Source organism: Ornithorhynchus anatinus, chromosome 3, assembly GCF_004115215.2.
Source record: "Ornithorhynchus anatinus isolate Pmale09 chromosome 3, mOrnAna1.pri.v4, whole genome shotgun sequence".
NCBI lineage: Eukaryota > Metazoa > Chordata > Mammalia > Monotremata > Ornithorhynchidae > Ornithorhynchus > Ornithorhynchus anatinus.
Genome location: NC_041730.1, coordinates 53,844,617 through 53,862,255, shown reverse-complemented (window position 1 = coordinate 53,862,255; position 17,639 = coordinate 53,844,617). Strand labels below are relative to the sequence as shown.

At 43.6% G+C, this 17,639-nt stretch overlaps 1 non-coding gene across 1 annotated transcript; it reads left to right on the top strand.

Moving 5' to 3' along the window:
• The first annotated feature begins 216 nt into the window (after positions 1–216).
• Positions 217–350, top strand: LOC114810501. The gene has a single exon (XR_003758200.1). It is a non-coding gene; the product is annotated as a small nucleolar RNA SNORA7 (small nucleolar RNA).
• Positions 351–17,639: the final 17,289 nt, after the last annotated feature.

The window sequence follows — 17,639 nt, the reverse complement described above, 5'->3', positions numbered from 1 at the left end:
CAGGTATTGAATTCTCACTTTACAGATGAGGAACCTGAGGCACAAAGAAGTCAAGTGAGATAAGTGCCAGAGAAGCAGTTAAGTGGCAGAGCCAGAATTAAAATCCAGGACTTAAGAGACACAGTGGTTAACGCTGTTTATAAAGAAGCTGTTTTTTCCTCACTCAGTGACGGAGGACAAATGTATCAATTCTTTGACCCAAGTAAAACAGGGTCCCCCCTCTCAGGGTCACATCTGGAGAGTTTCCAGTACTCTACCAGTCTCGACTATAGGAGAGTCAAGCAGAGGCCTATCCATTCCATTCCTAGATTGGGCAGTAGCTAGTGAGTGGTAGGCAATCTGCTACAAGTCAAAACTCACCTGTGCTGGGCAGCAACAGTATGGGAGAGAGTCGAGGGCAGAGACTCAGGTTTACAGCATGGAAGGAGGCAGTGGTAAACCACTCTGTATTTTTGCCAAGAAAACTTTATGTATTCACTACCAGAACAATTGCAGATTGAGGTGGGGCAATCTGGGAGAGATGTGTCCATAGAGTCACCTTGGGTTGGAGTCGACAGCATAAGACAAGACAAAACAGGGTCCAGATTGAATAACTGAGGTATTTATACTTACTGTATGTGGAACACTGAACCAAATGATTGGGAGAGTGAGTACAAGATTGGAGAGTTGGTACAAATATTCCCTAAAAGGAGCTTATAGTCTAGAAAAGGAGATGGTCATTAATATAAATACATAAATTACATATATGTACGTAAGTGTTGTAGAGTTGAGGGTGGGGTGAATATCAATCAATGAATCAATCATATTTATTGGCCACTTAGTGTGTGCAGAGCACTGAATTAAGTGCTTGGGAGAGTACAGTATAACAGAGTTGGTAGGCACAACAAGCTTAAAGTCTAGAAGGGGAGAAAGACATTAATATAAAATAAATAAATTATGTATATATACATGTGTGGTGAAGCTGAGGGAAAGGTGAATTAAGGATGCAAATCCAAGTGCAAGGGAGATGCAGAAGGGGATGAGAGAAGAGGAAATGAGGACTTAATCAGAGAAGGTCTCTTGGAGGAGATGTGCTTTTAATAAGGCTTTGAAGGTGGGGAGAATGATTCGTCTGTCAGATATAAACAGGGAGGGTATTCCAGGACTTGGGTGAAGGGTTGCTGGGGTGATCAATGAGATAGAGGTAGAGTGAGGAGGTCGGCTTTAGAGGAAGTGAAGTATATGAGCTGGGTTGTAGTTAGGAATTGTCAGGGTGTGGTAGGAGGGAGCAAGATGATTTAGTGTTTTAAAGCCAATTGTGAAGAGTTTCTGTTTGATGCGGAGATGGATGGACAACCACTGGAGGTTCTTGAGGAGTGGGGAAACATGGACTCAAAGTTTATGTAGAAAAATGATCCAGTCAGCAGAGTGAAGTATGGATGGGAGTTGGGATTGACAGGAGTCAGGGAGGTCAGAGAGGAGCTGACGCAGTGATCAAGGTGGGATAAGATAAGTGCTTGGATTAAAGTGGTAGAAGTTTGGATAGATAGGAAAGGATGGATTTTAGCAATGTTGTGAAGGTCGACCTCACAGGATTTGGTGACAGATTGTATATGTGGGTTGAATGAGAGATATGAGTTGAAGATAACACCAAGGTTACAGGCTTGTGAGGCAGGGAGAGTGGCAGTGCTGTTTACAGTGGTGGGAAAGTCACAGGGAATCGAGGGTTTGGATGGAGGAGTTCTGCTTTGTACATGTTAAGTTTGAGATGTTGGAGGGACATCCAAATAGATGTCCTGAAGGCAGGAGGAAATACAAGGCTGCAGAGAAGGAAAGAGGTCAGGACTGGAGAAGTAGATTTGTGAATCACCTGCATAGAGATGGTAGTTGAAGTCATGAAAGCGAATGAGTTCTCCAAGGGAATAGGTGTAGATGGAGAATAGGAGGAGACCCAGAACTGGACCCTGAGGGACTCCCAAAGTTAGAGAGTGGGAGGCAGAGGAGGCGCAAGTGAAAGAGCCTGAGAATGAGTGGTCAGAGAGATAGTGCTTAAAGGGTACAAATCCAAGTGTAAGGGCCATGCAGAAGGGAGATGGAGTAGGAGAAATAAAGGGTTAGTTAAGAAAGGCCTCTTGGATGAGATGTGATTTTAATAAGACTTTGAAGGCCCTGAAAAATCATCTCCTACAGCCTGACATCTAGCAGTCTGAATTCCTCGGTGGTGGCCAGCTCAGAGGGAGTAGGATAGCAAAGGAGGAACTGCAGCTTTCCACTTTTTATCTAATTTTTAAAATTGTAATACGTATTTTTCCATCAGGTGGAGGTAAATATGGGGAAAGTCCCCAAGAAGAAAACTCACAGAACATTAACTGTCCCTCCCATCCTGTGCGGCCCAGCCCCTTGGAATGTGACACCTTCTGAGCGATGACCAAGTGCCCAGGGCTACTCCTGCTGCCAGTTTGGTACCACCACACAAAGGACGTTAATTTCATTTATAGAATGTAAGCTTATCATGGGCAGGGAAAGTGTCTACCAACTCAGTTGTCTTGAACTCTCCAAAGTGCTTACCAAAAATGCTCTGCACAGAGTAAGTACACAGTAAATCCCATTAATTGATTTATATGCATGCTCCCTGAAAAAAGCTTTGGGAAAATGTTCTTGTGTGGGTGAGTTGTTTTGAAGTTCTTATTGAGCCCAGTTTGACAAGATATTGCAGGATTTGGGAGTGTTTGGTCAGTTTGGCTGGATGGTTGGGATAAAGGTGTTTTAAGTCTGGAAACTTCCATTTGGCTCCCCCTCTGAGCCCCATTACAGAAAAATAGAGCTATTTCATTCAGCTTTCACCCGTTCCTCACTACACATCCTTCAGGACCCCTGGTTTCTTCACCATTGAGGGGAATAGAATCAATCATTCAGTAAACCCTACAATGGTATTGATTGAGCCTTTACCTGGGCCAGAGTGCTGTAGTAAAGCACCCTATATTGTCAGCTCGTTGTAGGCAGGGAATGTGTCTACCTACTCTTTTGTATTCTCCCAAGCGCTTGGTACAGTGTTCTGCACACAGTGAGTGCTCTATAAATACGATTGACCAATTGAGCGATTGATTGGAAGGATACAGTAGAGTTAGCAGATACGGTCCCTGCCCTGAGGGAGAGATAAGACACTGTGAGAGAGGCAGGGCAAACTCTTCTATCCCATTTCAGCTCCCAAACCAAGAGAAGCATTTCCTGAACTGCCAGGCTGCAATGACCTCAAGACTAACAGAATGTGCGGGTTTGCTCAGGTCGCTGACGTGAGCATCCAAGGGAGGCAACCGGCATGTATAGCCTCTGGCCTTCCGTGTCTCAGCAATCCCACCACGCTGCCTCTGTTCCAGGAAACAGGAACTTTGAAACCCCATATCAAAAGGGTACATTGTGTTTCCTGCACATCCTGCTTCATTGGAGGTTAATTTCTTCTGACACATGCAGGCTGGGGCTGCCAATTAAGTCAAATGTATTTTACGCTTTACTCTTTTGCTGCCTTATGAGGCTTTTGTTGGAAAATATTTCATAAATAAAACTTGTCAAACATTGTTGAATGATACCGTCAAGTGATCTGTGGTCAGCATTATGAATTTGTTAAGCAGGTCATTCTGGAAGCACAGCCAGCCAATTAGGATCCAATTGCCAATTCTAACTTGCTCTGTGCGAAAATCTTGACTGTCCTCCCTTGCTCCCCATCCCAGTGCCTAACGGACAGGGGGAGAAATCCCCATTGGATGCTGAACCTACGTCTTCCAATCTGAGCTGCAGCTTGGCAGGTACTTGCATTTTCTTCCTTCAAAGCCCCGATCCCTGAACTTCCGTGGTTGCATGTTGCCATAGCCACATATCTCTGAGACATCTCTGCGATATCTGGTATTGAAGAGTAGATTTCCAGGGATGGAGGGAGAATTCCAGGGCCACGTAATCCATTCCCCTGCCTCCATTCAGCACAACCCTCAAGTGGAACTGAGCACTATTAGGATTGGAGTTTGATGAGAGGGAATGCACAAGTAGGTTAAAAAGAATAGGATTGGGATTCAGAAGACCCTGGTTCTAATCAATCCCACCGCTTGCCCACTGTGTGACCTTAGGCAAGTCACTTTAACTTCTTAGTGCCTTGGTTTCCTCATCTGTAAAATGGGGATTAAAATCCTGTTTTCCTTCCCCCTTAGTCTCTGAGCTCCAAGTGGGACAGGACAGTGTGCAAATGTATCTACCACAGCACTTGGCATTTGTAAGTGCTTTACAAATACCACAATTATTCCTAATACTTTACTATTCCCAAAGCCATGAAAGAGCCCAGCAATCCAAGGAAATGGTTTTGCCTGGGAAAAACAAATGAAGCGTATTGTATGTCATCCCCAGGTAGTAGGCAGTAAAGTGGTGACCACAGAATTAATCAACCCAAGGCGTTGTCAATAAAGGTCAAAGTAGACAAGGAAAATGAGGGGCTCCTACCCGGCCGGCTTCTGAAACCTACCAGGCAGTAGTTATGTCCCCTCCCAAGGAGGACCTTTATAGTTCTCCTTCCAATATTTTTCTGGCAACCAAGGCCCTGCTAAGTGGATGAAGGCTCTCTCTTCTCTCTCTCAGTGTGTCTCTCTTCGGTGGGGTTCTAACCAGGGACAAAGGCAACCAGTGTTCGCCTGCCCAGGCCTTGTTATGGTGGCCCTGGGCTGGATGGGGTGCTTAAAATGAGGGCCATTTCCAGTTTTGATCGCTTGACCTATTTTAGGCTGTTCAACAGCAAATACTTCCTGGGTCAGGGCAGCTCTCTGCTTGGGCATAACTTGTGTTGGAGAGTTTGAGAATCCAGGCAGGGACACTAGTGGGGGAGAAGGGAAAGCACTTGGAAGGGAGGCTGATTTTCATCTCAAAGACTCTTATTGCTTGGTTGGATTTCTTTTTATAAAAATAGTATTTAAGTCCTTTTTATGTGCCAGCCACTGTACTAAGCAGTGGGGTAAATACAAGACAGGTTGGACTCAGTCCACATCCCACATGGAGCTCACAGTCTTAATCCCCATTTTACAGATGAGCTAACCAAGGCACAAAGAATTTAAGTGATAGTGACTTGTCAAGTGCTTAGTACAGTGCTTTGCACATAGTAAGTGCTCAATAAATATGATTGAATTAACTTGCCCAAGGTCATACAGCAGACAAGAGGTGGAGGAGGAATTAGAACCCAGGTCCTGACTACGAGGCCCATACTCTTTCCACTAGGCCATGCTGTGTCTTCAAGCAAGGATTAGCGTTCTCACCCTTCCTTGTGCTACCTTCTTTAGACACCAGGAGAGGTAAACGGGGTAATAATTTTTATTCTTTACTTGCTCATTCCAACACTCCCAGGTTTTCAATTCTCATGTAAAACTTAAACTCACTTTAGCAGCTCCAGGTTCCCTCTTTTCCCTGTCCAGGCTCAGGAGAGGGGAGAGGTTGGGGAGGGATTCAGAATCTTCTGATTATTTCATCTCAGGGGCAGCAATCGCTTCCCTGGCCTTTTCGGGCCTGGCGGCCATCTAAGTGGGTTTAGGGTAGGTTCAGTAGAGCCACCCGATAATGTGCAGCTTTGATTTCTTCAGGAGGTCAGCTTGCCGGAGCGTAAATGGCGGAGGGTACTTCTGTGGAAAATTATAGGGAATTGGCCCATTTGAGAGGTGTGTGGTAGGGCTCTCACCCATGGTAAATTGATTCTCTATGAAAACAGAATGGAGGTGTCCCTTTTGGCTTAGCAGCCTTCCATAGGAATGCTGAGCCAGGAGAAATCCCCAGAAAAGGTGTCCCTCTTCTTCCCACACTCAGCAGGATGGCTGGCTCATTCCTCTTGTTTGAATTAATCCAGCCTTGAAAATAACTGTTCATCCCCTTGCTGAGGGCAAGGAGAAAAATCAAATATTTTCCTTTCAGGGCTCCCATAAGGATGGGGATGGGAAGATCCAGTGTTTTCTTGGCTAGTAAATTTGGGTTACTCATTTGCCAATCTGAGCTATAATAATAATTGTATTTGTTAAGCACTTACTATGTACAATTCACTTTACTAAACACTGGGGTAGAGACAAGTTAATCAGGTTGGATAAAGTCCCTGTTTCACATGGGGCTCACAGTCTTAATCCTCATTTTACTGATGAGGTAACTGAGACCCAGAGAAGTTAAGTGACTTGCACAAGGTCACACAGCAGTCACACAGAAGATCTTGATGGAGATGAAACCCAAGAGGTCAGATGAGACAGACATTAGGGACTGTGGGCAGGGATCAGCGTAGCTCAGTGGAAAGAGCATGGGCTTGGGAGACAGAGGTCATGGGTTCGAATCCCTGATCTGCCACTTGTCCTCTGTGTTACTGTGGGCAAGTCACTTAACTTCTCTGTGCCTCAGTTACCTCATCTGTAGAATGGGGATTAAGATTGTGAGCCTCACTTAGGACAACCTGATTGCCCGGTATCTACCCCAGCGCTTAGAACAGTGCTCTGCACATAGTAAGTGCTTAACAAAAACTGACATCATTATTATTATTATTATTATTGTTATCATGTCTACCAACTCTTGTATTTTCCCAAGTGCTTAGTACTGGGCTTTGCACCCAGTAAGTGCTCAATAAATACCAATGATTGCTATGAGCTTGGGACTGGCAGTTAATTCATTCATTTAATCGTATTTATTGAGTGCTTACTGTGTGCAGAGCACTGTTCCAAGCGCTTATAATAATAATGATGGTACTCGTTAAGCACTTACTATGTGCCAAGCACTGTTCTAAGCTCTGGGGTAGACACAAGGTAATCAGGTTGTCCCACGCGGGGCTCAAAGTCTTAATCCCCATTTTACAGATGAAGGAACTGAGGCCCAGAGAAGTTAAGTGACTTACCCAAAGTCACACAGCTGACAAGTGGTGGATCTGGGATTAGAACCCACAACCTCTGACTCCCAAGTCCAGGCTCTTTCCACTAAACCACACTGCCTCTTGGCAGTTAGGAGATCCAGGTTCTAGTCCTGGGCTCCTCCGTTTACCTGTTGTGTGACTTTAGGCATGAGTTCGAATCCCAGCTCTGCCACCTGTCAGCTGTGTGACTGTGGGCAAGTCACTTAACTTCTCTGTGCCTCAGTTCCCTCATCTGTAAAATGGGGATTAAGACTGTGAGCCCCACGTGGGACAACCTGATTCCCCTGTGTTTACCCCAGCACTTAGAACAGTGCTCTGCACATAGTAAGCGCTTAACAAATACCAACATTTATTTCACTTCTTTTTGACTCAGTTTCCACATCTGTAAAATGGGATAAAATATCTGCCCTCCTTCCTGCTTCAACTATAAGCCCTATGTGGAATAGGGGCTGTGTCTTATATGATTATATTATGTCTACCCAGCACTTAGATTAGGAAACACTTAACAAATACTATATTTATGATGATGATTATTATTATGAACATTTTCCCTCAGGGCAGCCAAATGTTTGAGGATGGTCCTGATGGCCTTTTTATCTACCCTAGTGCTAAGCACAGGACTAAATAATTAAGTGCAGAGTAAGCACTATTATCAAACTTCAGATTTCATTTCATCCAGGCTCTGTTCCATTATGTTAGGCATGGACAAGTGTTGTTCTCAGCTAAGGAGATTGAGAACCAGAGAGATGAAGGTATATGTTCAAAGTAGGCAATCACTGAGAGTGAGTCGGTGAGAACATTTGAATTAGAACTCAGGTATCCTAAACTCTGGGGTAGATACAGGGTAATTGGGTCGGACACAGAGTCCCTGTTCCAAATTGGACTCACAATCTAAATCCCTTTTTTCCAAATAAGGTAATTGAGACACAGAGAAGAGAAGTGACTTGCCCAAGGTCACATAGTAGATAAGTGCCAGAGCGGGTATTAGAACCTAGGACCTTCTGACTCCTAAGTTCATGCTGAAGATGATGATGATGATGATGATGATGGCAAAAGCCAAAAGCAACATGGCTTCTGGCAAAGAGAATTGTCTTGGAGTGAAGTTGGGAGCAGAAGAGGGGGTCAGGACAGTTGGTTCCAGCCAGCAATGTCTACCAAACTCATAGCCAATGCAAAATGGGCATTTACACAGCCCACATTGGCCAGTAGCTCTGCTTAGAACAGTTCTCTGCACATAGTAAGCGCTCAGTTAATACCATTGATTGGCTGATTGCCCTCCTAGACACCCTCCATTCTGTTCTCCACCCTTGCTACCTAGAGAAGCACTATGACCTAAAGAGCACAAGCCTGGGAGTTGGAGGACCTCGTTTCTAATCCTGGCCCTGCCACTTGCCTTCTGTGTCATCCCGGGAAAGGCATTTATCTTCTCTGTGCCTCAGATTCCTCATCTGTCAAATGGGGATCCAATACTTGTGCACTGACTGTGTCTGACCTAATTACCCCATATCTATGCCAGCACTTAGTAATGATAATGATAATAATAATAATAGTATTTGTTAAGTGCTTACTATGTGTCAAGCACTGTTCTAAGCACTGGGGTAGATATAAGCTAATCAGGTTGGACACAGTCCCTGTCCCACAAAGGCCTCACATTCTTAATCTCCATTTTTCAGATGAGGGAATTTAGGCACAGAGAAATCAAGTGACTTGCCCAAGGTCACACAGCAGACAAGTGGCAGGGCAGGAATTAGAACCCAGGTCCTTCTGACTCCCTGGTCCATGCTCTATCCACTAGGTATTACTGCTTCCCCAGTACTGTGCCTGGCCCAAAGTAAGTACTTAAAAAATACCTTTTTGATATCATGCCCCCTCCAACTGTTCTGCAGCCACATCACTAGGAGAAGAGAGTCCCAAACGGCCTGTGTGGCAAGCTGCTCATCTCGTAGTTTGAGAAAGCTCAGGATCTCTAAGCTGAAAGGATGGGGGCTGCATCCCGGTGGTAGAAGTGAATTTCCAGATTATTCCCTGAAATGGTATTTTGACACCCAGGTCATATGTTAACTTTATGGAGTTATTCAGTGACATGCGATGACATTGCGCTGTGTGATACATCATTATTCACGGTGAGAGATCTGGGAAGTTGCCTTCTGTCACTGCTGCATGTCAAACCATATTAAGGAGAAGGAAATATTCTACAAATAGGATTTACCCAAATGTAGAATGTTAAACTGATAGCCTAATTTTGAGATGGGAAGATATCCCCCAGGGCATAACTGAGCGCCTCTTTTTTTTCCCCCTTCTCTTTCTTCTCCAGCATTAAGAGGAGTTAGTGACAACGTCGAGCATGCTAAGTAACAGGGAGATAAAGATATAAAGGTTAGGAAAAGGGATAGCAGCTTTGCCTTGGGTTTCAGTGTGACCTTGAGCCCATTAATGGAGGTCAGTCATTCTTCCTTGGGTGTGATGTAGATTGACAGGAGAAAAGAATAGATTCAGAGTGCCTAGGAAAGAAGTTTTTAAAGTAGTCCAGAAATGAGAGATACAAGGGAATCTGAGAAAGGGGAAACCTTGTGTGTGTGTGTGTGTGTGTGTGTGTGTGTGTGTGTATGTTGCAATTGTTCAGGTATGTACCTGTGGATTCAAAAATATCAGCTCTGTGTTTAGAGATGGAAATACCAGGAAAGAGATCCTTCTATTTTGAAGTTATTATCTTTGACAGTTAATCCTTCAACATGTGTGTGTATGTGTGTGTGTGTCTGCTTCTTCCACACTTGGCAGCCATAAAAGTGGGTTGTTTTGCAGCTGCTACTTGTAGAGATGGAACCTCTTTCTATAGACTGTAAATTCCTTGTGTGCAGGGATTGAGTCTAGTAATTGTCTCATTATACTTTCCCCACTGCTTAGTATAGCACACCACACAGGGTAAGCACTCAGTAAATGCAGTTGATTGTTTGATTGAATGCCATTGCCCAAGAAGAGCCTCCTGATTCCCACCTGCCCATCATGGGGTATCTCAGCACCCAAATCAATCCTACATTATTTTGAGCTTATGCTTTATCTTGTAATTAAAGAATTTCTTCTCACTGTGGTCATGCTTACTTCAGCCCACTATGCAGGAGCTGAGGATTTGGCAGTGAGGGGCAGGGAACATGTCTAATTATCACCTGTTTATTCTTTCCCAGTACTTGTTACAGTGTTCTACACACAGTGAATGCTTAATACATGCTATTACTCCTACTATCCATCAATCACTAGCATTTATTCATATGCTACTGTGTGCAGAGCACTGAACTAAGCATTTGGGAGAGTACAGTAGAGCAGGCAGACATGATCCCTGCTCATCAAGAGTTTCCAGTCGAGAGGGGGAATATCAAACCCTTTTCATCCTGTTTCCAGTACTGAGCTGACCAGAAGGACAGAAGACATCCATTTCTCCAGTGTTTCAGTGTCCAATCAATCAATTGAGCACTTGCTATGTGCAGAGCACTGTCCTAAACACTTGGGAAACTACAATATAACAGAGTGGGTAGACAAGTTGACTGCCCTCAATAGTAATGATGGTATTTAAGTGCTTACTCTGTGCCAAGCACTGTTCTAAGAGCTGAGGGAGACACAAGGTGATCAGGTTGTCCCACATGGGACTCACAGTCTTCATCCCCATTTTACAGATGAGGTAACTGAGGCCGAGAAGTTAAGAGACTTGCCCAAAGTCATACATCTGATAAGCAGCAGAGCCAGGATTAGAACCCACGACCTCTGACTCCCAAGCCCGCGCTCTTTCCATTAAGCCACGCTGCTTCTCTACAGTCAAGTGGGAGCTCCAGACATTACTATAAATATATTATAGATAAGTGCCATGGGCCTGAGGGAGTGGTGAATAAAGGGTGCAAATATAAGTGCAAGGGTGATGCAGAAAAGAGTGGGAGAAGAGGAAATGACGTATTAGAGAAGACCTCTTGGAGGAAATGCACTTCTACTAAGGCTTTGAAGGTGAGGAAAATGATGATCTGTTGGAAATGAAGAGGAAGGGTGTTCCAGGCCAGAGGCAGGCTATGGGGGAGAGGTTGGCTGAGAGATAGGTGAGATCGAGGAACTGTGACTAGGTTGGTACTAATGGAGTAAAATGTGTGGGCTGGATGTTCAATCCTTGACTGAAACTCTTATCTTCTCCCTTTTCTGGCTGCCCTTAGTTGCTTGATTCCTTCTTTCCTTGGAGGGGCAAATCACCTGGTCTGTGACTCATTGTGAATGGTAAATGGGACAGGGCCTGTTTCTGGACCTGGCAGTAATATTAAGAAGTCAATCAACCAAATAATCAATCATATTTATAGAGTGCTTACTGTGTGCAGAGCACTCTACTAAGTGCTTGGGAGAGTACAGTATAACAACATAGGTAAATTCCCAGCCTACAATGAGCTTACAGTCTAAAGGGGGTGAGAGACATTAATATAAATGCATAAATTATAGATATATACAAAGCGCTGTGAGACTGAGAGGGGTGAACTGAATAAAAGGTGGACAGATTCCGGGCCTGGGAGCTAGAAAGACATGATTCTAATCCTGGATCTGCCACTTCCTGGCTGTGTGACTTTGGGCAAGTCACTTAACTTCTCTTTGCCTATTACCTGATTTATAAAATGGGGATTAAAACTGTGAGCCTGATGTGGGACATGGACTGTGTCTGATCTGTTTAGCTTGCAACTACCCCAGCACTTAGAATAGTGCCTGGAATAGAGTAAGTGCTTAACAAATGCCAAAATGAAAAGTCAAGTGCAATGCAAAAGGGAGTGGGAGAAGAAGAAACAAAGGCTTAGTCAGGGTAAGCCTCTTGGAGGAGATGTGCCTTCAATAACACTTTGAAGGTGGGCACAGTAATGAGGAGGACAATTATGTTTTAGATCCCAGGACCCCTAACAGCAGACCAATGTGGAGAAGGACAGATGAGCCATCTCTCTTCACTGGTTGATTGTGGATTTGGGGGCGACTTGGTAACACATCCTAAACAAGTCATAAATATTCTTGGCTCCAATTTAAAGTAAGGACAGCAGCCTCTGTGTTTATTTAGATTTTATGGCCCATTTATTGTCTCATATTCTCCCAGTCAAAGATAATTATTTCTTAATTAATCATACATAAACAGTCTATATCCTTTGTAGAACCGACTAGTTAAAAAACATTTATCACAGCAATTGGCATATATTCACCAAACTGCAAATCACACATTCTCTGCTTGTTTAGCTGGAGTGGCCACATGTTAATTCTGCATGTCTGTTATTTGTTCTGGGTGTCAGGAAGGGGAGGGGGAGAGGTGTGCAGTGTTATCAATTTTAGAGTATTATTTCCTTGTAAGAAAATGCCAGGGGGAAGAAGCATGGTGTGGGGGGTGGAAGGAGCTGGCAATTTGCTTTGATGTTGGCAAATCCACAAATTCATCTTTCAGAGTCTGCTTGGGTAATTTGACTTTCCACCACAAGGCACCCGATATGTGGGACTTGAAAATGTTCCCACTGAACTTCCCCAAGATAAGGGCTTCTCTAGGAGGCTCACCCTAATGAAGTTTTAGACCAGCTGGAAGTTTCCAAAGCTGAATTGCTGAAATCTCAGGTGGAAAGTCAACTGGTTATTTAGTGTAGAGGGTTATTTAGCCAAGAGACAGGAAGACGGAGAAGGGGGTGGGGGCAGTGATTTCACAGCTGTCTTTAAATATTTGAAGGGTTATTAAATGGAGGATGCTGAACAGCTGTTCTTCAGCTCCACAGAGCACAGAACTACAGGAAATGGGCTTAACTCCCCAGCAAGAGGGATTTGTTGGACTTAAGGAAAGAACTGTGCATGGACTGCCTGATGGTGAAGGTAATTAAAGAGTGGAACGGGCTACTGGAGTAGGTCAGAGGAGCTCTCTGGACATAGGATGATTGAGGGGTAGTCCTGCCTGAAGGCAGGGGACGGGACTAAATGACCTCTTCGGTTCCCTATCAGCTACAGGATTCTAGGTCATGCTTAATTTCTTTTTAGGATAGCATGGCAGACTGTACACAAGGGAGGAGCAATAGATGTGAGCTCTAGGCTTCAAGAAGGCTCTTGATTTTTGTTCCTCTTGTTACGCTCATGAATCGGTTAGTCGCATTTGGTCTTGACAGTACAGAGGTTAAGAGGGTGTTGGGTTTTCTTTAGAATTCCACTCAAAGGGCTATATCAATGACTCAGGATAAAACAAAGGGGAAATGGGATGAATCTACCCTCAGGTGTGGGTTCTCTTTAACAGATTTTTTTTGATGATCTGATGAAGCAGCATGGATTAGTGGAAAGAGCATATGTGTCAGAGGATGTGGGTTCTAATCCCAGATCCATCACTTGTCTTCTGGACAACCATGGGCAAGTCATTAACTTCTCTGGGCCTCAGATACCTCATTGTAAAATGGGAATTAAGACCACTAGCCCTGTGTGGGACAAGGACTGTGTCCAACCCAATTATCTTACATCTACCTCAGCACGCAGTACAATGTCTAACAAATATCATTAAAAAACCCCAAAAACCAGAATTGAGAGTTGGCTCATCAAATATTCATTCATTCATTTAATCATTTAATGACTGCTTACTGTGTGATGAGCACTGTACTAAGCACTTGCAAAGGACAATGCAGCAACAGAGACAATCGCTACATAACAACGGGCTCACAATCTAGAAGGGGGAGACAGACAACAAAACAAATCAAGTAAACAGGCATCAATAGTATCGATATAAATAATATCATTAATAAAATAAATACAATAATAAATATGTACTTATATACACAAGTGCTGAGGGGAGGGAGGTAGAGCAGAAGTAGGGAGTTGGGGCGATGGGAAGGGGAGGAGAAGCAGAGGAAAAGGGGGGCTTAGTTTGGGAGGTGAGGTCCTGGAGGAGGTGAGTTTTCAGTAGGCCTCTGAAGTGGAGAAGTGTGCTAGTTTGGCCTAGGTGAGGAGGGAGGACATTCCAGATCAGAGGTAGGATGTGGGCTAGGAGTGGACAGAAGGACAGGTGGGAAATAGGCACAGTGGGAAGGCTAACACTAGAGGAGGAGAGATGCGGGCTGGGCTGTAGAAGGAGAGAAGGGAGGTAAGGTAGGAGGGGATAAGGTGATGGAGAACTTTGAAGCCAATAGTGAGGAGTTTTTGCTTGATACGAAGGTTGATAGACAACCACTGCAGATTTTTGAGGAAGGGGGGGTGACATGCTCAGAGCATTTCTGTAAAAAGATAATCTGGGCAGCAGAGTGAAGTATAGACTGAAATGGGGAAAGGAGGTTGGGAAATCAGAAAGGATCTCCAAATATGTATGTGGTTCCAAGTGTTTGAATGGCACCAATAGGATGAAATTTAATAAGTATAAATTCCAGGTAATACACTCAAAGGAGGAGTAAAATCAGTGCACATCCAGGCCAGGAAATAACATAAGGGAAAAAAGACTGTGGCTTAGACTCAACCACAAGAGGAAATGAAGAAACAGAGGGAGGATAATTCTAGGAGGAAAAGTAAAAGGAACTAGGGGGTTTCACCATAGAGAAGGGAAGGTTAAAGGAAACATAATATATATTTTAAGTACATAAGGGCTTTTTCATGAAGTAGGTGCTAGCATTATTATTCTCTATGTCACTGATAAAAGAGTAGGATCACATGGGCATAGAAAGGAAAAACGTGGCCCAACTCTATTGTATTGGCCTTTCCCAAGAGCTGAGTACAGATCTGTTCACAGTGAACGCTCAATTAATACCACTGAAGGATTGATTAGAGAAGAGAGGGAAAGACTTTTTGTTTGGAATGGCCTTCTCAAGGGCAAGGATCACATCTTTTACTTCTGGCTTATGTTCCCAAACTCTTGGTAAAGTGGTCTGCACCTGGTAGTGGTTCAATAAATGCTGCTGTTTTCAATGATGATGAATGCTGATTGGCATTTGAGCAGCTCTCCGAAGCAGTGCTTCTGTCAGGTCAGAAGCCTGAATTTTGTTTTTGCTTTTTGTTGTTTTTCTAGAGCCCAATTCCCAGAAGCACTACCAGCAAGAACCATGCATGACTGATCCCTCTGGTCTTAGCACTAATCAGGTCCTTTACAGAACACTATGGCTCATAATTTAGGAAAGATCTGATGATTCCAAGGGAATTCAAGGCAGATAAATGTGAATGGTAAAATTTAGAAAATGGGAATTAGGAAAAATTTATTGTTTGTCTTGCTGAAAGGAAGCTTGAAGGGAGATTTTATAAACCATCTTTCAGAGTACAAAAAGATAGCAGTCACTCTTACTAGCCCCATGCTCAGGAAGAACTGCTTAGGAGTAAGGGTTGATTGTACTAATAATTACTGCAATATAATTATAATAATTGTGGTATTTGCAAAGCACTTACTATGTACTAAGAACTGAGGAGAGTACAGTACAATCAGGTCAGACACAATGTTTGCCCCAAATAAAACTAACAGACTGAAGGGAAGAGGGAACAGGCAGTTCATTCCCATTTTTCAGATGAGGAAACCAAAGACCAAGGAAGTTAAATACCTCATCCAAGGCAAGCAAGTGGCAGAACTGAAATTGGAGCCAGTATAAATAGGAAGGACAAAGCTCATTGGAGCAAGTACTTGGGAGCCACTGTCCTCCTGAGTTTCTTCCCTGCTTCCTGAGTGTGAGGCTAGTTGGAGGGATGGTCAAAGAAAGGGTTGCTCAAAGAAACTGAAAAAGGAAGTTTTAGCAAAGGCTGACAGGGTCAGAGAAGGGACTCCATTTCTTCTGCTCTAAATAAGATTGTCCCAAGTGCATGAATGTTCATTCCACTTTTAAGGCCACTAAGATGACTTTGTGGCAGAATGTTTTTGGAAAGTCAACTCTAAAAGGTCCATTCAATTAGAAGGGAATCATGCCCTTGTTCCCCCAAAGAAATTATAGCTGAATGAAGACACCAAAAGAAACCTGTGCCTGCTGGCATTCAAGGAGTTCAGTGCTAAAAAGGAACATTAAACCCAAGTCCTGCTGTGCAGAAAACAGGCAGAATCAAAGGAAATGTTTGGATTCAATGACCCTCATTGTGCTATTTCCCTCAACTTGCCACACTAGTGAATTCCCTTCGGAAGTATGGATTTAGACTTTTCAGGGACTACGTGCTACTTTGCAATGAGTGTGCTGGGTGAAGTGTATGGGTTTTATTGAATACTGTTATCTCAGCAGGGGTAAGCACTCTGGTTGAAAAGCAGCATTTTTAATTTTACAAACCTTTCTTTTTTTTCCAAATCAAATTGATCTGTTTTCCATAAGACCTTCCCAGATTAATCCTTTCTGGCTCCAATCACTGATCACTCCCACAGACTGTTAGCTGTTGTCTGTATCCTGGTAAAGAATATGTTTCCATGTTTGCATCACATGTCATGCTCCTGCGTCTCCAATAATAGTTATGGGAATGTCTTTGCTCTGTCTCCCTTATTTCTTCACTACCAGGATTGGGTCTTGCTTGGTGAGATCTTATCCCTGTATGTAGGTGAGGATGAAGAGGCCAATGATAGTCTGTTCCTTATTTCTGCACCATTTCATTGGCCCCAAATAGGGGCTATCTGTATTTCTGAGCCTACCTCTTGTTATCCCAATCATGGCACAGACTTAGACCCTGTCCTGATTAACATCCACCAGTTTTCTTTGTTTGGTACAGTGGTCTTCCAACAGACCATTGCCTAATCACATTTGTTTGAGACTTTTTGTTTCACTACATCTTTAAAACTTAATGTTGGTATTTGTTAAGCGCTTACTATGTGCCGAGCACTGTTCTATGTACTATGTGCCGAGACACAGGGGAATCAGGTTGTCCCACGTGGGGCTCACAGTCTTAATCCCCATTTTACAGATGAGGTGACTGAGGCACCGAGAAGTGAAGTGACTTGCCCAAAGTCACACAGCTGACAAGTGGCAGAGCTGGGATTCGAACCCATGACCTCTGACTCCAAAGCCCGTGCTCTTTCCACTGAGCCACGCTGCTTCTCAAGAAAACTTCTGTTCTGCCTCTATACTTACATGGGCCCTCTTTCAGCTCACCATGCTGGAGCTCCCATACGGCTGTCTTAGGGTTCTGTGCTCTTATTCCACACAGGAAAAAATGTCTTACTGTAAGCCTGGCCTCATTGCTGGTGAACTAATTGTTTCTAGTCGTAGTAGTTGTGGTAGTAGTTGTTCTTCCCAGAAGAATTTGACCAAAGAACCATGTAGAATTCATTCTTCTACTCACAGCAGTAATCAAGTCTTTTATAGAGCAGAATTTCTTGTTCAGAAACCCCAAAATTAAGGAAGATGAGGGAATTCAAGGAGAGCAGTGAGACTGTGGGGCTCAGTACTAGGCACTTGGGAAATAGAGAATAACAAAGTGATATGCTCCTTGACCAAAATGAGCTGACACTCTAACAGAAGAAATGAATATGAAATTGTTTACAACTTGCTGTGTTTCAAGCAAGCAGTAAGTCATCCTGAAGGCTCACCTCCTCCAGGAGGCCTTCCCAGACTAAGCCACACTTTTCCTCAGCTCCCCCTCCCCTCCCCATCACCACGACTCGCTGCCTTTATTCTATCCTCCCTCCCCACCCCACAGCACTTGTGTATATATGTACATATCTGTAATACTATTTATTTATATTAATGCCTGTTTACTTTTGATGTATATATAGCTATAATTTTATTTATTTATATTGATACTATTAATGCCTGTTTACTTGTTTTGATGTCTGTCTCTCCCATTCTAGACTGTGAGC